At 40.9% G+C, this 19,527-nt stretch overlaps 1 protein-coding gene across 2 annotated transcripts in view; it reads left to right on the top strand.

Annotated features, from left to right (window-relative positions):
* Positions 1-4,009: 4,009 nt before the first annotated feature.
* LOC306834320 (chemokine-like protein TAFA-2) overlaps positions 4,010-19,527 on the top strand; it is a 71,417-nt gene continuing 55,899 nt past the window's right edge. For both annotated transcript variants that reach the window (XM_079360163.1, XM_079360162.1), the window contains exon 1: positions 4,010-4,514. The gene's annotated coding sequence lies outside the window, so the exon portion shown is untranslated. The remainder of the gene's footprint in view (positions 4,515-19,527) is intronic.

Here is a 19,527-nt window from a genome sequence, read left to right as displayed (position 1 = left end):
GGAGAGTTAGTGGGTTGCACCCTGCTGCGATGTGAGATAAAGTGTTCTTTGCTGAGGGCAGATCTGTCTTTCTACTCAACTTACAGCCTGTGATAAGTCATCTACTGTCACTTTTTTTTTTTAAACAATGTAACATGCTTTATTCCTATGAAGCACTTTTAGAGTAAAAACTGTGTTCTTCAGCAGATTTATAGATGAATACAGAGATTTCTAAATATAAGGAACTATATCCTGGAGTTTGAAGAATGAAAATGACACAAAACATATTTAAAATGCACACGTACACCTGCTTTGTCAGAGCTGTGTCCACTTTTCATCCACAAACGTACAGCATGTCGTCTAAAATCCTACAGGGTTGTGATTTGTCACACATGGAGTCCCACAAAAACAAAGAGGAGTGTGACTGACAGACAGAAGGAGATGAACTAGAAGACGAGCAAAAGTGAATCAGTGAACGCCGCGGCAAGGGTTAGCAACAACACAGGAGCTGCCATCCAAATGCATAACACAAAAACAACAACAGTGACAGCTACACCTTCCAGCTGCTGTCTTTCATATGCTAATGCGGGTATAACCGCCTGCCAACGCAACACAGAAGACAATGTGTGTGTTTTTGTTTGTGTGTTGTGTGTGACTGTTGACTATGAAGCAGCGCACTCAGCATTCTGTTCCACATGGTAACAGGAGTCATCTGGCAACACGTGTGCGCATTATAATTGTCAAGCTTTCATCTTTACTTTGATGTTTTTACATGAAATATAAATGTTAGACAGCATTGTTAGGGCAGGTGTTGCCAATTGGAATATATTGCAACAGCTGGTGGGCGAGGGAAATTATGATCTATATATATATATATATATATATTTTTTTTTTACTGGGAACAGATCCTATAAAAAGGCTGGAGAGCTAGCCTGCTGTACTGTAGTATATTCCATTGTTTAAATGTTCCTTCATTACAATTAACACAGACGCTGTGATTTATTTGAAGTCTATCCCACAGAAACCGTTCTGATGTTGCGCCTGCAGTCAAACACTAAATCCACACACATCATTTCCCCTCAACAAATACTCTACACGTCTCCCTGCTTGAATGTGGTCTATTTGGTTGATATCTTGTTTCTTTTGACCCTTGTTTAGCAGAGGATAGATTGTAACAATAAATGTTCATTCTTGTAAGCAGCAAAAAATGTGGGCTATTTACATATCCTGATGCAATAAATCAACTTTGTTATTTTTTATGGCTACCTGGAGACAGTAAGCCTAATATAAAGCCTCTCTTTTTTTCCTTGTCTTTTAAATTCTCTACCAATTAGAATATCTGGCTTCTTTGCTTGATGGTGAAAAATGTCTACAACCTGTGTTCAAACAGTGTTGGTTATGATAAAAAAAAAGGTGAAGGAAAACTTAAAACAAAAACATTGGTATAAATGATCCAGGTCCAGGGATCAGGATGGTTTTATACGTATTAAAGTCTTTAATTTATAGAGCTATAAACATAAAATGCACCAATTCATATTGGTTATTGACCTTCTTCATAGTGAAGTAACACAAAGAGGGAAATTATTTTGATGCTGAACTGATATTACACAGAGTATTCTTTTCAGTGAAAATGGTTGTCTTTCTAACCCACTGTGAGTGCTGTAAGAGTAAACCAGTTAACCAAACCATGAGCTGAAACTCTAAAAGCTGATTTTGATTTAGGTTATAGATTCATCTCTATGAGCAACAGCTGTTATGTCATCTTGTTTTCACAAAGTCAAGTGACACCTTGTGAGTTTATTAATATGTGTTGTATCCAATTAAAAGGATTACTTTGAAACAACTGGCAAAGACATGAGCTCCATATTGACCCACAAATCAGCAGATCCAGGAAATATTTTTAGTATCAGATAGAATGTATATAAAATACATATATTAAAATCAACATATATTTTGAGAATTCTGGGAAGTCTAGGATAGTCTAAGTATTGAGAGAAGACAGACATGTTGCTGCCTGTTTTAAATTTAGCTGTTAATGGGATTTATGGGCACATTTATGGATGCCAAAAATATTGGCAGTCACATCCTTTAAATGTAGGAATAAACCCTTAAGGTTGCATGGTTCGTTGTCGACACTCAGACACAGGAGATTCTTTGTGCTTGTCAGGATTATCTAAAAGTCCATTAGTGATCGAAGGAAACGTGTAGCAAATCTATTTAACTTACTATTTCTATCTGCTCCCTACGTGACCGTGTTTGTGTGTGTGTGTGTACCTTAAATGTACACACAATATGCCTCTCCAAGGCTGTCATGTGGTCTGTAAAGCCCCTCTCTCTATGGGAATTGACTCTATTCTTTGAGAGAAATGCACAAACGTCTCTGATTGGCACATACTAAATCCCTCACTGTGTCATTGGGAGGCCACCAACTGGAGTGTATGTGTTAAGAGAATGTGTGTTTGCGTGCGCATGCATGCATGTGTGTGTGTGTGTGTGTGTGTGTGTGTGTGTGTGTTTGCGTGCGCATGCATGTGTGTGTATGTGTGTGTGTGTGCGTGTGTGTGTGTACAAATGCCATGGATCCCAAAGGAATTAGGTTGATTTTCGTGGGCTTCCAAGCTTCCATGGATCTTGAATACAGTAACGTGTGTCTCTATTTGTTATCTTGCAATCCACATGCTGAGTTTGACTGTGCTGCCAGAGAACGGTGAAGAAGACAATCCCATGGCTAGGGTACTCATGATTCACCAGGGTTACTTTAGAAGGCCATGAAGATATAGAAACAAAGGGAGAGAAGGAGAACACAGTGGTATTTTCAGAAGATAATGTGAGGAGAAAAAAAACAGAAACTCGGATAGAACATGTGGGGGGGAAAGAGGAAAATATTACAGATAAGCACAAAGAAGGATTTTGTAAAGGAGAAAAGGAACCCGTAATCTGTGTCGGTTAGAATAACACATTGGCTCATTGGCTGCAATGATAAATGAGTGGCATGAGGCCAACTTTCATGCACACGTTTACAATCACACCCCCACGATGGATCGATTGCCTTGTCATGCGTGCGGCAGCCATACATCATCACGTCGATTACACCATACACATGCACACTCTCTGGCCCTCTTTTGTTGACTCCTACACTTTACACAACCACCAACACACACGCACGCACACACACACGCACACACAGCAGGAACTTGAGCTGCACTTTGTCTCACTGATGTTTGTGTGTGTTGCCAACTTTCTCAACTACCTGACATCTGTGGCCTTCATACATTTTACTGTCTATCTTTTCTCTTGTAGCCTGTGAATGCACACACACATACACATGCATAGAGACACACAAACACATGCACAGTCACACAGTTGTACCCCAGAGCCACTGAGACTGCCTTCTCAAATGAACTGTGCCGGTCAGACTGACTGAGACTGGACAAAGTCATTTGTTGTGAGTAAACTTCTTTGGGCATATCAGGTCATTTCAGGCAGTGGTAGACACTGAGACCACACACGCGCACACAGGTCAGTTGGTGTTGATCACCCTTTTGCTCCTGTTGGTTCGTGTGGTCTGCTGGGAAAATGTATGCCGTAACTCAGCTAAAGTGGGTTCAATTTAATTTGAACTTCACACAGACAGAGAGAGAGAGGAGGGCCATAGAGCCAATACTGTTTTATCCTTCTTGAAATGACACAAACCTTTCAGAATTTGTCAGGCATCCAGCCCTCTGGGAGTCTATGCTGACTCATCTGGAGAATGTGTATGTTTGTCTTATTAATTATTGTGTGTGTGTGTTTGTCCATATCTCTTTCTGTTTATCTACCAGCCATGGTAGAGAAGAGTCAGCTGGTATCATATATCCACAGGCTCTCTGCACAGTCCATATGTCTTCCTTCCCATTACTGTGCAGCATCACTTACGTTGGTTGCATGCAGCTCCCCAGCCAGCTGTTCCATGCTCAGACCGCTCGGGGGCGCTCATCAACTTCACAGCTGAGAAGCGCTTTACATCGTCCACACAGGAGCGCAACAACAGTCTGCGTGACTCCCCGACCGCATCGCACCTCTGTCCCGCCACGCAGGGCTACTTTCTCCTCACCTCTCTAACACGGGATAAATAGGGTGTTTGGGCGCTACGGAAAAAGGGCTGCTCTGGGAGGTTACAGTTGGATATTTCTTTCATGATTTTATGGCTTAATAACTTAAGTTTCCTCTCTCGCTCACCCGCTGTGCACAAGAGGAGGAGAGAAACGGAACTTTCAGGGGACCTTATCTCGCCCCGGAGTAACCGCGGGGGCAGCTCGCCCGGTTTAAACGGAGGAGGTCACAACAGCCACCGGCTCCGGATCTCTTCTCTTGCCCGGCTGCAAGGGTAGATGGTATGGTATAACTTTTCCGCTGCAGGCGAACCTGAGAGGAGCCGTTTTATGGTTTCGTGGAGAGGGGATGCGAGCCTCTCCTCCGTGTCGGATAGAGGAGCGGCTATGAGGACAGAGGTTCAACTGCTCGGCTAACACAACAAGAGCAAACTGCACCAACAGGTACGGATCTCTGGGTTGACTTTACACCTGCACGGAACAGCCCTGTCCAGCTTCGTGTTTGCATGCGTTTTGTGTGAACTGTATTAAAAGTGGATGAGTGACACACCTTTACTGGTTATGCCGTCTTTCACGACCACAGTTCATCTTTGGTGCACATGGAAGGGACTTGGTTTCATGATGGCACAAGAGTTACGCGCAAAAATGATAATATCCCATCGTGCTCTGGTTCGGCACAAGTGTATAACAAAGACAAATGATTGCGGTTGTTTCAGATGTTGCACAGCATTTATATAGCCCCCCCTCTTTCTCTCCCACTCATTTTCTCCCTCTCTTACACCCACGCACGCACACGGCGGGACACGCAGTATAGCAGTGCACAAATGGGCATATGCTCGCCTACTATCTTAGTTAGTTGGCATAATCTCATTTGTTGCAGGAAAAGTGACAGGCCCAGACGTTTAAAGTAACGTTGCGACGACAGAACAGACAAGAGAACTTCGTTTCCCGTCATCCACTTAAAAGTATAGTTGCGTTCATCTTACGGGAACTTATTTGGTTAAAATGGATCATCTGATGAACATATTTACTTATAAAATGACCTTTATTGGTGACAACATGGTGCATCAGTTTGTCAGAGTAGGCCTGAGTAGTTTAGGGTGTCTCAGAGACCACTCTAAGCACTTGAAATGTCAGCTCACGGTTTGAAGTAACAGGGTTGCAATTTGAGTCTACTGTCATGCCATCTAACGGTTGTTTTGGGGCCTTTCATAACCTTGTGTGCATAGCAGCTGGTCTGATATAAACGAAGACAGTTAAGAAATGTTTTTGAAATGCTCTCTTACTCCACCTCTGTTTTAATGTGTGTGTGTGTGTGTGTGTGTGTGTGTGTGTGTGTGTGTGAGACAACAAACAGAAGAAAGAGAGCCATTACTGACAGGAGAGGAAGATGCGGGGAGATGAGGAGCATTGAGCAGGGAGGAAGATCAGATGGTTCAGGGAGGGATGGGAATGCATTACTAGAAACAAGTGTATAGTCTCTGATTATTTGCTCCTTGAATTTGTTGTGAAATGTAATATGGCCCCAGGCTGATGCCTAACCTCACCAGTTTATGAGCATTTGTGGTTTTCTGCTTATCTAAGGAAGGAGAAAACCGTTTTGAATGTCTTTCAGATTTGTATTTGTTTGAGGCTTTTTATTATTCAATGTAGGTATTACAATCAGAATCCTGTGCCAGGTTTAACATGTTTAGTAATAGCATCAATCACTAATAATAAATGACTTTGTTTTCCTCTGAAACAAGGCCAACAATTTCAGTGAAAAGGAGAGAAAAGAGGATGTTACAGTAGAGAATACAGTGTTATTGCCCTGGATCTATGAGAGGTTATTGATAGTATTATAGGGGCATATTTTGGAGTTATAGAGTCAGTTTTTCTGTGAGATATAGTTTACGCTCAGAGTATAAGTCCCATTATTTGATTAGTCCTGTTATTACAGAGTGTGGTATAGTGGAAGGTCAGGATACAGTGGTACCTTCGATTGATCGTGTTGGAGGAATTCAACACAAACACACAATGTCAGGGTCTGGCATCGATTATCGTACCTCACAAAGGATACTTCACGGCAGTGAAAGTCCAGACTGTGTATGTAAATAGACATGAATGTGTGTATTTGCTTTTTGACCCTGCCTTTATTACACAGTGACTACTGTAGTGATGACAGGAAATGAAGCAGGGGGAGATGACGCAATAAAGGTCATGTACGCATCTTAATCCCTCTGCCACATGGACGCCCCAGAGTGTGGAAAATTATTGGCAGTTTATGAACAGCAATGCAGGTCATCATAGCTGTTCTTTTTGCTCTTTGATGCTGTTTATATTCCCTGTTTTTTGGAGCTGTTGTGACATCCAAATTTCTCCCATTGGGGGATCAATAAAGATTATCCTTATCCATACCCTGCCTTACAATAATGAAAGTGCTTAAATGACAGTGTTACAACTGCTTTCCAAGTGCTTTGTTATTCCCAAACAGATTTCAAAGTTGCTTCACAAACAAACTCCCACAGACACACATGGACGGAGCAACCTTACCGTGCTTCTTCTTGCATAGCAGGATACACAACACTTTATCCAACTGCTTCTTTTAGCGACATAACCAAAGGCAAACACATTTACAGAGACATGCATAAATACAACCAGCTTTCATACATTCATATTCCACTACTTCTTAATGTCTTGTCTCCCTACATACCTTTAATATTGCTTTTCCTGCACATCTGTTTAACTCACTACCTTTAGATAGAGAGAGAGAGAGCAGCCAAGAAGAAATGAAAAGTATAGTATGTGTCCTCTTGAAGGTGATCTCTTTTTCATTTGCCACCTCCTGTAGCTGCACATGATGAGCAGAGAGAAGTTGGGAATGAATAAAAAAAGAACACGAATGAGAGACAGCAATGAGACAGAGACATAAAGGATGAGAGAAAGACAGAGAGGGAGGGGGGGGGGGGCATAGGGGGGATAAATCGAAATAAATAAAAAAGCATGTGTCCTATAGAAGGTGTTGTGTATTTCATTGGCCATCTCTAGTCGCTGTGTGGTGAGCTGAGGCCCGTGGGGGGTGGGTGGGGGGGTGGGCGAGTAGCCACTCTAAATGTGTGTAACCCACATAAAGAAATTGTTTCTGGGATATCGGGCCCCGTAAATTCATTCCTAGCCGCCAGCCGTGTTCTTATCCCACCTCCCAAAGGTGAGCTACAACACCCAAACACATATATTTTTTAGATTCTTCCTCTCTTTCCACACAAACGCCAAACAGACGCACACAGACAAATGTGCTCCCTCAAACAGACACACATCTTCAGCACAACCACAGCATCTCTGGACGCTTTTTATTTATTTATTTATTTTGAAGTCGAAAGTACACAACCACCCAAACGTACACACACTGCTTTGCTTCCAAATGGCTTGTGTGGGACAGTCACGGTGACAGCTACAACAACATCAGTCCCTGCTGTGGAACAGAACAGCAGCAGACAGAAACAGCAGCAGATGCTGTGCTCACAGCACCAGGATTACCTTAGCCTGAGCAAACTCCATTATTGCCTCTATTACCCAGGTATACACAGGCTGGGAAAAAGCACTTTGCAGAACCACTGTTTACCCAACACCTCGATGCCCCGGGTACTGTTTCCCATGACTATAGAGAAAGGAAGGGGTGAAGACCAGAGGGAGGGAAGAGTGGAGAGAGGAGTTGCATGAGGAGATTGAATGAATGAATCTTTATTGTCATTGTAACAGAAGTACAACGAGATCAGGACAGTCGTTGTCATGTCTAGACAGTGTAGAGAAAAAGCAAACAAACTCTTGTAGCTGATCGGCTGTTGTTTGATGACTGTCTAGCCTCTGGGAGCAATGGCCAACTTTTAAGGGGTTCCAGTGTAGCCAGAGATTAGAAATAAAGGACCTTCAGCCTTGACTTTGGTTACCGTGCCTTTAGTCTGACCTGCAACATAGGATGCAAGAATGGAGAAGAGTTACAGTCTAAGAGGGGAATTTTGCAGGCGTATGTTTAACACTTAAATTAAAGCTAAATTGATGCTAAATGACTGCCATTGGGATCCAAATTGCATTAGTACTGATTGTGTTTCCACTCTTCTGCTCTCTATTTACATCATTTTCTCTACAGTCCTGAACAAATGGGCCACTTCTTCAACCCCCAACCTCTGCCCTTTGATGCATGTCTGTCCCACTCACATCTTCAAAGCATGAACATGTCTGATCTTGTCGTAGCTATCCTTTCAAATAAAGCCCAAACAATAATCTTAAAAAACAACAACTCCCAGGATGATGCTACTTGCACTACCAACAGAAGCCAAAGCACTTCATGTACCAAAATCCATTCCTTCTCAAACAGATTCTGTGTTTGTTTTTTATTTTTTTGGAAATAGAGATGTGATTAACATGCAGTAAATCATGAGAAGTAAATATTGGAATTAACAGTCAATGAGAGGGTTTTATAATAACAAAGGGACTGCTTGGATTCAAGAAGAAAAAAATCTTTATTATCAACCTATTTATTTTTAAAGGTGTGGGGATGAAACTTAGTTTCTCTGGAGTCAGAGCAAAACAAGGCAGCAAACTTTCAATGACAGACAAGGGTAATGACAAACTGCAAGAATGTAAATTTTTTTTTTTTAATAAACCTAAAAAACACAAATGTGTTTGTCGTTGCCTCTCAAATATGAGAACTTGCCACTTACCTACATTCACCATCTCTCTGATGACACACATGCAAACAGTGTCTTGATGTGTGGACCGTTTGTTGGACGTAAAATTCAAACTTACAGCAATCTGATGAAAGGACTGATCAGCAAAAATGTATTTGTAATCTGATTTAAGACATTTTGATTCAATCACTGAATCAAAAAATCCTTATATAATAATAAAGCAGATAAAGGAAAGGTTATCTCTGATCACTGGATACAAAGATCAGGACAACAGTGTACTCCTTGTTATGTTTCTGTTAGACTTAAGTTATTCCAACAGTTTGACAACTGATTAATCAGTTGTTGTTTTTTTAAAGCAATCAGACTCCTAAATGTGTTCATATATTTATACATGGAATATATTTGGGTGTAGACTATTTGCTGGAGGCAAAACAAAAATAACCATTGAATATATAGTATAGTCAGAATTATTTCCTTCTTTAATTATCTGCTTGCTATTTTTCATTAGCTCTGACATTCTGCATCGATGGATCAATGAAGTAAAATGATTCATGATGAACATTTTCTAATGACAATGGTTTGTGTCAAAGAGACAGAGCTGACAGGAAAATGTAGCGATGCTCTCCCGCTCTGACTAATGAGGCTCTGTGATAGGGCAACTGTGAGTGAATCTGTGTGTGTGTGCATGTGTGTGTTTGTATGCACGAGTGTTCAAGGCCACCCTGCAGTGCAAACACAATTGAGCAAGCAGTGAGCATGAGCGAAACAGAGTGAGTGGTTCTGCAGGAGGTTAAAAAGGCGGTGAGAGCACGAGTGAGTGTGTGATAGTGTTTGTGAAAACGCACCATCAGAAGGTGTGTGTTTATGTATGAGCTGATCGATATACTGCCTCGTGTTTCAGTGGACCTCCATCCATCACCCTCATCAGTGACTCTGAGGTGCTATCATGCCATGTTTCCCTTCATTTACACTGCTAATGACCATCTCTGTTGACCAAACTCTCTGCTGTGCACCCGGCTCAATGTCTGCCTCTGAAAATCACATTTTCAGCCTCAACAGAAGTGGACCTTAAAAAACTTTCCAGCTGTTTTCACAAAGAAATCACATTAGTATGTTTACCTGTAAGCTAATAAATCAGTGTTTAGTGTCAGAAGATTAAACAAAAATCACAGTGTATTTTCTTTTATTCTGTTTTAAACCAAGCAGTAACTGTGAACCACACCTGAGAGGACCTGAGTTCTCAGTTGTCAATAAATGAAGCCTCAAATGCTATAAGCGACTGGAGAAATTGTTGGATATATGATGTCTTTGTACACGTTCTAGGTTTGTATATGTATGTATGTATGTATGTATGTATACTATAAAACAGATGTTTGTGGACATACATACATATACAGTATATGTATGTATGTCCACAAACATCTGTTTTATAGTTTGCTTTAATGCGAAATAAAACAATTAACTTCTTATTCGAAAAAGCAGTACAGGGTTGTATGATAGGGTCCGGGTATTAGGGAAAAAATGTATAACTAAAAACAAGTTAAAAAAAATAACTCAATCAAGTAAATGTATACAATTTTATGTAAAGATGAGAGCCAAGACCTTTTTGTCTCTCTTAATCTCTCCACTGACTAAGAGAGGTTTTCCCTTTCTGCTGCGTTTCTGAGACGTCCTCCATTTTTTCCTGGTAAAAGTTCAAAAACTCAAACACTCTCTACACAGTGATGCTGGCGAGACGTGTATGAGCTAACTTTGGCTTTTACCCCTGCTAGACACTTGTGCTTTTTCTATCTAAATGACGACCAGGAAAATGAAATCAATTCCTCAACATCAATGAAATGCATTGAAGTAAACGTGTGTTTTTCTTGTCAGAAAAAGCAAAGAACGTTCCTTAAAGCAGCTGCTTGATGGACTTCCAGTCGGCTATCCAGTGTGTTGGATATTGCAGCACCCTATTAGCTCGTTCTTGGTGTGCAGGGTCACTATAGCTGTGGTTGCATTTGTACTAACCAACCTTCTGTGCCAGCTTGCAGCCTATTAAGAAGCAGTTTGATTTGTGGCTTTAGCTTCTGCTAATGAGTATGCAGTGACAGGACTGTCCACTAGTGTGTGGGCTGAGATGTGGTATCACTTTCAGCTGAGGTTACACACCAACATCAGCACTGTAGCTTTCGCGGTGCGAGGGGTTGACTCATTAAACAGAACTTATGCCAGGAGTAAGGATTTCAACTCACATGCAACGCTGCAGCTCTGGAGGTTTGTTCATCATCAACAACGTGACAGCGATCACTGTGGCCATAAGGGTGACATAATTAAGCCTGACCTTGTGAGTGTTTGTGTGTGTGTGCGGCCTATGTCTGCTCCCCTGAGGCACGTTTGTGTGATTCTCACTACTTTGTCGATCGGTGAAAAAAAAGGTTGTGTGCAAAGACGCCTCAAAAGCTTTAACACTGAGCCACTGCTGACAGAGTAATGAGAGACCCTCGTCTTTTCTAAGCTTTAATAATTTCTTTATCTGTCCTACACAGCTAAGCATTGCCTGTCTGTGTTTGTCTGTGTGTGCGCTTTTATCTTGCAGTCTTTGATTATGTTGTATAAGTGGAACCACTAGCTTCTTTATGGCTGCCTCATTAGGTTGTCAGGCAAGCCGTGAGCACATGCAATTATATCTAATTATGCAATTACGAATTCAGTATGAAGCTTTATACACAGTAGCTGGGTATGTTTGAGCTGGAGCACAAACATGGCAGTAATTGTAAGGTGGTACTGTCGGAACACACTCCACCACTTTAACTTTGCTTAACTACATGGGAAATTAACCGTGGACTTAGTAATACATAGTTTATTTAGACCAAAACATTAAAGTAAGCACAAATGCCAAATTGGACTTTCATTCTTGCTTTCATAAAAAAAAAGATTTTAATGTTTTGACCGTGTTGTCTTGGCTTCTGTTGCAGAAATTTCAGTGCGTTATAGTGCAGATAACGAGTGACTATCGGCCTTAGCCCACCATGCTGTTTGTTAATTGACACTTTCTTTACCTATGCTTTTGGTGCTCATAGTAATAAAAAAAAAAAAAGTGTTGATGGATTGAGGAAACGAGAGACAAGATTTATATGAGGAAGTGATTCCTTTTGGCACAGGATGGGATTTTAGTACAAGAAATGTTGTGCATCCATTAGCATTTCAGCCCTTTTCGGCTGTATGCAGGTACACAGTCTGAGTGGAGAACAAAAGAGGCGGGATGCAATCTGCCATAATGTAAACCTGGAACCCCTCTGCAGTCATCCAATTTCAATTCAGGTTTAATCAGTCTCGACACACAGATGTCTGTATTCATATGCAGTAAACAATCGGCTCTCAGCTGGTATTATTCAACACCAACTCCGTTCTCACTTCTCAGGTTGCTGGTCGGACTGTAATGAAGGGGATCCCACTGAAACAGAAGTGTTGGCTGGGAGTCCATTTCACTAATCGCTGGCTGCACTGGAAGCCCCACAAAGATGACAGTCTTATCTGCTACTTTTACACCCATCTTCCTGAAAAAGGCAGAATTAGGACAATAAGAAGAGTACATTGCATGACTGGGAATCAGATTTCTTATGCAAAGATTAGACAAAACTTGTCCTAAACTTCTGTCAAATTTTACTTTACTGTCTTGTTTCAAATGGCTGAATATACCGAGATTTAAGTCATGCACTCAGTGAGAAGTTTGTCCCTTTGGCTTCAACCAAAATCAAAAAAGTCTGCCTGGAAAAGAGGGAAAACCTAGTAAAGCTCAAGAGCAAAGAACTGGTCCTGCGAATTTATACATTTCAGCTGCCAACACAGCCGGTACATTTCTGTTTTTCTACAAGCCACATTTCACACCAGCACTTCAATAGATGAGATAAAAAAAATAAAAAAATAAAACATAGTGAAAGAAGGGAATGAGCTACGGTAGGTGGTGCACTTCAGTGTGTCATGTTTCTCCAGAGATCCTATTGAGGAAAGCAGGCGAGGCTGCAAGGCTCACAGTGTGTGTGAGAGACATGGCTGACAGTAATACAAGCAGCATGCTGCACCCCTCCCAGGACTCACAACCTTAAGACGGTTTCTCTTGCTAATCCACAACTAATATGACTAATATTGTGACACTGCCATTAGCCACAGCACTGTGAGTGCTCGCACAGAGAGAGAACCAGAGCCATGAACCCAGCAGTGCTACTTTGGTAGGTTTTTAGGTATTCATCTGCTGTGTTTTCATACAAATAAACAGCTGTTTTTAATGCTTATTTAAGCTTGACGTTTGCTTTACAGATCGCTGTTGATATCTTGTCAGCAGCCACAGTTGAGCACTACAGGAGTATGTGCTTAATGCCTATGGGACAAAGACATGTGTCAGTGCCTCCAGAAAACATGACTCAATCAACAGATGCATGAGGAAAAAGCAACCTGGAGGATGACAATGATGAACCACAACAAAATCCACAGCCTTTTTTTAAGAATATAAGAAAATGACTCAATAAGAAACAATAATTTGCTTTTAAAGAACTGAGGATCATTTTTAAGTTGTATAGTTATTTGTGTGATTCAAGTAAAAAATAAAACCAAAAAAAAACAAACCAATCCCTGCTCCATCTTGTCTGTAGATAACAGAACATTCCTTCAGTTTGAGCGAGGATAAGACTCGGGCTGTGTGGGACAGACATCGACAGGCGCTGAATGCAGAACAAGAATTCTAATTTTAAAGCCATGAATTACCAAAAGACTGCTTTCAATTTGATTGAATCCAACTTTATTAGCATTCCGCCTGCCTTTATGTGATGAGGCTGAGCCTGCCCTGTGTCCTCTCCTCGAGCTGCAGCTGTGGAAGAGGGGCACAAAGAGGAGCTTCATTTGTGATGCACATGGCTTTAAGGCTTACAATCACAATGAAGTACATTGTCAATTATTTTGAGTCAATATTTTCTACCCGTGTTTTGCAGTTATCTCACGTGTTCTTTGGCTTTCACCTATAAAACATGTGTGAATGATAGATGAGGATACAGCAGAGTTACAACTATTGCAACTTAAGCAATATGGCTTTATATTTAATGCAGGCTTAAGTAAAATAAAAGTTTGCACATACATCTATGACTTCCTGAACATATCTTAATCCCCACATTTTGCTTGGAGCACCATCATCACCAAGTTGATGCATTTAGTTTTGAGTGCAAAGCCTTAAGACAGTGAGGACAGGCTGATAATAGAAATCCCAGCAGCATAATCGGAGGAAATTTTTCACTGCAACAAAATTCTAAAGAAGGTGGGGAACAAGCGAAGCAGAACATTCGATCAATTGTTGCTACTGTTACCTCTTACCCCTCTTTGTCTTAATATACTGTATATCTTAATATGTCCTCACAGTGTATATATTTATACGTTCTTTGTTATTTTAGGCTCCTTCACATTAGATGAGAGTGACCTGCATTTTGCATTAACTAGATTACAGCAGTAGATGAGCTAGAAGTCACACTGGAGGGAATGTGAATGTGTTGACTTTGTCAGTGTCTTCATCATGATGATGACCCATGGTATTTACTTTCATCTTTTTGGAAAAAAAAATCATTACCCTTCTTGAAGTTTCTAAAAAAGAAAAGATTGGAAAGGTTAATGGAGGAGGCCCCATTTTCTTTAAAAGGTGAGACATCAGATAAGATATCAATATTGATGATGTGTGCTGCATTGGTCTTTGATTGAACTATGAGAATTTGGCCGAGTACAGCCTCTATAACACTGACTACACTAATGAGGCCCCTTAAGGCCCTCACACCTCTCTTTTTGAAAAGTGCTGTCCTGCTTCACCCAGGCTGCATCCTGAGCAGCAGGGAGCTGTCCGTAGTGCTGTCCCTTGCAGCAGGATTTAAAAAGGGAGCTGTCCATGGTGCAAATGAGCCTCTCCCTGAAGTTCTGGCCACACACAATGATGTCAGTGCTTTCATGTTGTTGCCCATCTAAAGCAAAGAGGTGTTCGTGTACAAAGGGGCTTCAGATTTGGTCAGTTTAGACTTCCCCCTATGATATGATGAGGATTTGAAGAATCTACCTGGCACAGCCTGGTCCTTTTTATCCCGAAAAGTTGTTTGGAAAAGAGGGGGCACTGTAATGCAATGAGGCATGGTGGAGAGAAAATCCTTCTGACGGGGAATTGTTTGTTCAAGGGAGAAAGAGGAGTCGGGAGGCGAAGGAGTCACAGCTGCTGAACAAACAGAAAGGAAGGTAAAATTCTATGAAGATTTGTGAGAAAGCAATGAGTGCAATTCACTTTAATTACCTTTAGTCTGCATAAGATTTGATGCACTTTTCACAGTGCGTCCTTGTGCCATTCCTTTTCAACTTTAAAGCATCCTGTTTAAATATTCAACAACTCCTGTCCAACTCTCTCCTTCATTGAATGTGTGTTTGCTTGCTGGTGCAAGTGAGTGCATATGTGCATACATGCGCATGCATGTGTGAACCTGCACGCCATTAATAGATGATAACCCTGGCCGGTTTGAGCTGTGCTAATGCACTTGTTGTCCATCCTTCCTTTTCTTGTCTTTCTATGTCCATCTCTTTCAGATGAAATGGACTTGGAAAAACTGTAAAGACTGAAATGGGAGTTGGGAAAAGAGTTGATGTGAGAATTCTGTGTGTGCGTGTTTATGTGTGTTTGTGTGTGTGTGTGTGTTTGTAGGGTAAGCCTTGGGGTAAGCTTTTAGAGGTCTGAGCAGAAGGGTGTGAGTGAGAAGGAGAGGACAGATTTGAGCAGTTATCTCTCCCAGCAGACCTCCTGTCCTGCCTGCCCACATATCTACTAACAGTCACACACGCAGACACGAACACAAACAAGCACACACATTCACATACACTATTCCCATCTGTAATCACGTTTAGCATGGCTCTCACATACATTCACAGTCCAGTTTGAAAAGACTTGCACATTCAGAATGCCTGTGCAAACTGTGTGTTTGTTGTGCAGCAGCAGCAGCAGCATCTCTCCAGTGTACCTCATATTGCTCACCAGAAAGAAGGCAGACAGAGATTGTGGGCTTGATTCTATTTTTACAGCCAGCGTGATGATGAGGGGTGTGCCAAAAAAAAAAAAAAAAGCTCAGCTCTTTTCCCCCACCCAGATGCTTTAATTGGAAATCTTGCAGCCTCATATGTGTCTTTGTTCACACAGATGAATGCATGTTGTGGAGATACAAGTAAACTGATAAATGGACAGAATAGTTGTCTGAGAATACAATTTGCACTTGCTTTGGTTCAATCAAAGGTAGATTTGCAAAGGAAAAGGCTCTTCCAGGGAGTCAGCAAACTGTGTATGCATGGTTGATTGGGGGTGTGTGTGTCTGTGTGTGTGTGTGCGTGTGTGTGTGTGTGTGTGTGTGTGTGTGTGTGTGTGTCTGTGTGTGTGTGTCTGTGTGTGTGTGTGTGTGTGTGTGTGTTGCAGTAGGAGGGGAAATCAATGCTGAGAATATAGTGGCAATTACTACAGCAGCCTGCAAGTGAACCTAGTGGAACAAACTAACTAATACATGAATAAATAAGCACAGTGAAATGGAGATGTGTGTGTGTGTGTGTGTGTGTGTGTGTGTGTGTGTGTGTGTTGTTACGTGTGTGTGGGTGTGTTAGCTGTGTGGATCTGCAGATCTTGGACGCTCCTTTGCAGTGCCAGCCAATTAACGAAGTGTGTAAACCGAGCTCATTAAAGAATCAGCATTGGCCGCACAGCAACAAACACTTGTGCAAACAGACACACACGCACGTGCACGAATGCACACACGGTCTTATTTTCAAGCTCGACTTTCTCTGATTTCAAGCTTACCACCAGAAGAACTGCCAAACTGTTTTTCCTTTCCACAAAGTTCTCCTGTAGGATGTTTGTTATTATCTGCTTATTTACCTCCCTGTGTATGTTAATTGTTGGTTGGTCAAGATGATTGGTGTGTTACTTTGATGCAGCTGCCAAGAGCTACCTCACTAACTCTTCAAGGTCTCTAACTACTAACCGTCCTCGTCAGTTCTTCTGTCCCTCCTCCTCTCTGTCTCTCATTGACTCGCTGTCTCTTGGCTTCTTTCTTTCTCGGTTCATCTATTTCAATCTGGTTTCTACATTTCTCCAACTTTGCCGTTCTGTTTTCCATTGGTGGAAGAATGCAAATATATGGGCTCTTAATTTGCCTTGCTGTGTAATAACGTTGAGTCATGTTTTGTTGGTATAGTGAGCAAGTGTCTGGTGTGTGTGTGTGTGTGTGTGTGTGTGTGTGAGTTTGTCAATGCAAGTGTGAAAAATAAGCAAGAAACAGCCAGGAGACTTATGTGACATTTTTTTTTCTCTACTTAATGACCATGATTCATGAAACTGTGTGGACTATTATAAGTCATCCAAATAAGGGAAATAGTGTGTGCAAACAAGTGTGAGTGGATCAGACTGTGCAGTTTGTGTAATTCCTTCTGGGTCTGGATGATGATGAAATTGAAGCCTGTCACTCCTGTTTCTACACGTGTCTTATTTCAAATTAACTTGCTTTAGTCTGATTCACTTAAATTGCTTTAATTTTAAAGACTGCGTCTCATAGCTATAGAACTAAACAACAAATACAAATTTCAAATGATTATTACATCTTTAATATTGAACCACAGCCATTTTTAATAATATATTAGTCTGTTGAGACATGCCAAGTAAAATGTGTTGTATGGTACTGTTCACCTATCAGAACTAAAACATTTCAACAGATTAGTTTCAACTTTTTGAACATGTGAAACTAGCATTTACTTTTTTTTTTTGACTGTTTTTCTATTAAACGATACTTGACAAATCAGAAAAGACTAATCCACATTACAACAAAGTAGTCATTTATTGCAGCCCTAAATTAACTGCTTCCTTGTCTTTATGAAAGTGTGTATGTTATGATGTTGACAGTAGAGATGGGTACGAGCACTCGAGTACTCGTTTAGTGACTCCATTATTCGAGTTGCAATTCATTACTCGCGCACCTGTGCAAGCGCTGCTTTGGCTTATACAGCGTTATTCTTGTGACCCAGCTTTCTATTTTCGCCTCACTGAATATACTAGCAGCTAAAATAATGAACGGGATACAAATGTATGACTTCCTCCGACCACGGCTTCAGCTTTAGGACACACGAGCCAGATGTCAACAAAAACAAAAGGCAGCTACGGAAACTCTCAAGGGACAAATTAGACAGAAAGCAAAAGCACAACAAATACAGAAATATCTGCTACACCTGCAACATGTCAGTCAAGAAAAGTGATGACAAAATGATGACTTGAATGTTCAGTGCAAGATTTGTGGCGTTAAAATAGCATAATATAGAAATATTAGTTTGATGTTTAAAACACAATTGGAAAACAGCTGAGACCAAAACAGGCAGTCTCACGTCATTAGCTTCGCTAGCTAGCCCTGTTAGCACACGTCATTAGCCTGCTAATAACCAAAACGATATACTGGAGATATACTTCCATAACGTTGTATAGAAGGAGCTTCAGAGACCTCAGGGTGTTTGTCAAGCCGGAGTACAAGTGACCATCACGGAGAACAACACGTGCTGGATTGAGTTTCTTTTCTTTTTTTTCTCAGAGTAACCTAACAGTTAAATGTATGCTTTTCAGCATTAAGAACCACTTTCTGTGTTTGGTTTACAAACAGAAATGCAAGAGGTTTACACACACGCACGCACACACACACACACACACACACACACACACACACACTCAGCAGCTGTTTGCTAAGTGTGAAGGCCTCAACCTCATTACATCTCCTCTTACTGGGACAAAGTGTGAAACATTGCCAATGATGGGTACAGATTGCATTTTTTTAGAACGACTTCTCTATGGCCGAGGTATAAAAAAAACTACTGTTATTTTAGGGATTTGCCGCACATAAAGTAAGTAATGAAAGTATTGTTAGGTGCTGTACATAAAGAAAGATAATAAAGTATGTAATTTTTGCTCTGACATGGGATGTTATTAGGATCCTTGGTTGAGATTGACACATGGTTCCTTTAGAAATTCAGGTTTGGTAGTTTAAGTAACTATGGAGCTGGTCTGGAGACTTGAATCTGAGTAAGAACAAAAGTAAACATACTTTGTGTCGCATATGTAAATGACATCACATTTTAAGTGTGAGGTCATTTATCTAGGAAGCTTCAGTAACAAAAGTTCTTACTTAATCCAAAACACAATCTTTCTCTCAACTGGTCACCAAGTACTTTTAGTGCCTAAGTCTAAAAACATTTCTCTATGTGAACTGTGCATTGACATGGCCTTGGTGTGGACATGACATTTTTACACATAAGATGGTTTGACTTACATGGAGGTTGTGGTTGTTTAACGTGTTTCTGTAATATAGGGTTCTGCAGAAGATTGATATGATGCCTAAATCCACTTCTTGCATAATATCTGTCTGTCTGTCTGTCGGGCATGAGTATGTCTGTGAGCGTGTCATATCTCATTGTATGTACAGTGGCGGATTTCTGAACTTGCTTAGTTCGGGTTTTGAAGGGCAGGAAAATTAATCTGCAGTGTCCATATTTTGACACAGACTCTTGTTGGTTATGTAATCCTGAGCAGATACTTCTATCTTTGATACACAATATGATCATTTTAATTTATTTTATAAAACTAGGAAAAGCATATCCTTTTTTATCAGCATCCCCCATGGAGCTTTACCGTAAATAGTTGACCTTGTTCTACATTTAGAAAAACAACAAAATTGAAACTCTGCAGCACACATTTTCAACGAGGAAGTGGATAGCCAAGCCAA

This window comes from Symphodus melops, assembly GCF_947650265.1.
Source record: "Symphodus melops genome assembly, chromosome: 13".
NCBI lineage: Eukaryota > Metazoa > Chordata > Actinopteri > Labriformes > Labridae > Symphodus > Symphodus melops.
The sequence above is the reverse complement of the archived record's forward strand: the minus strand, read 5'-3'. Positions and strand labels throughout refer to the sequence as shown.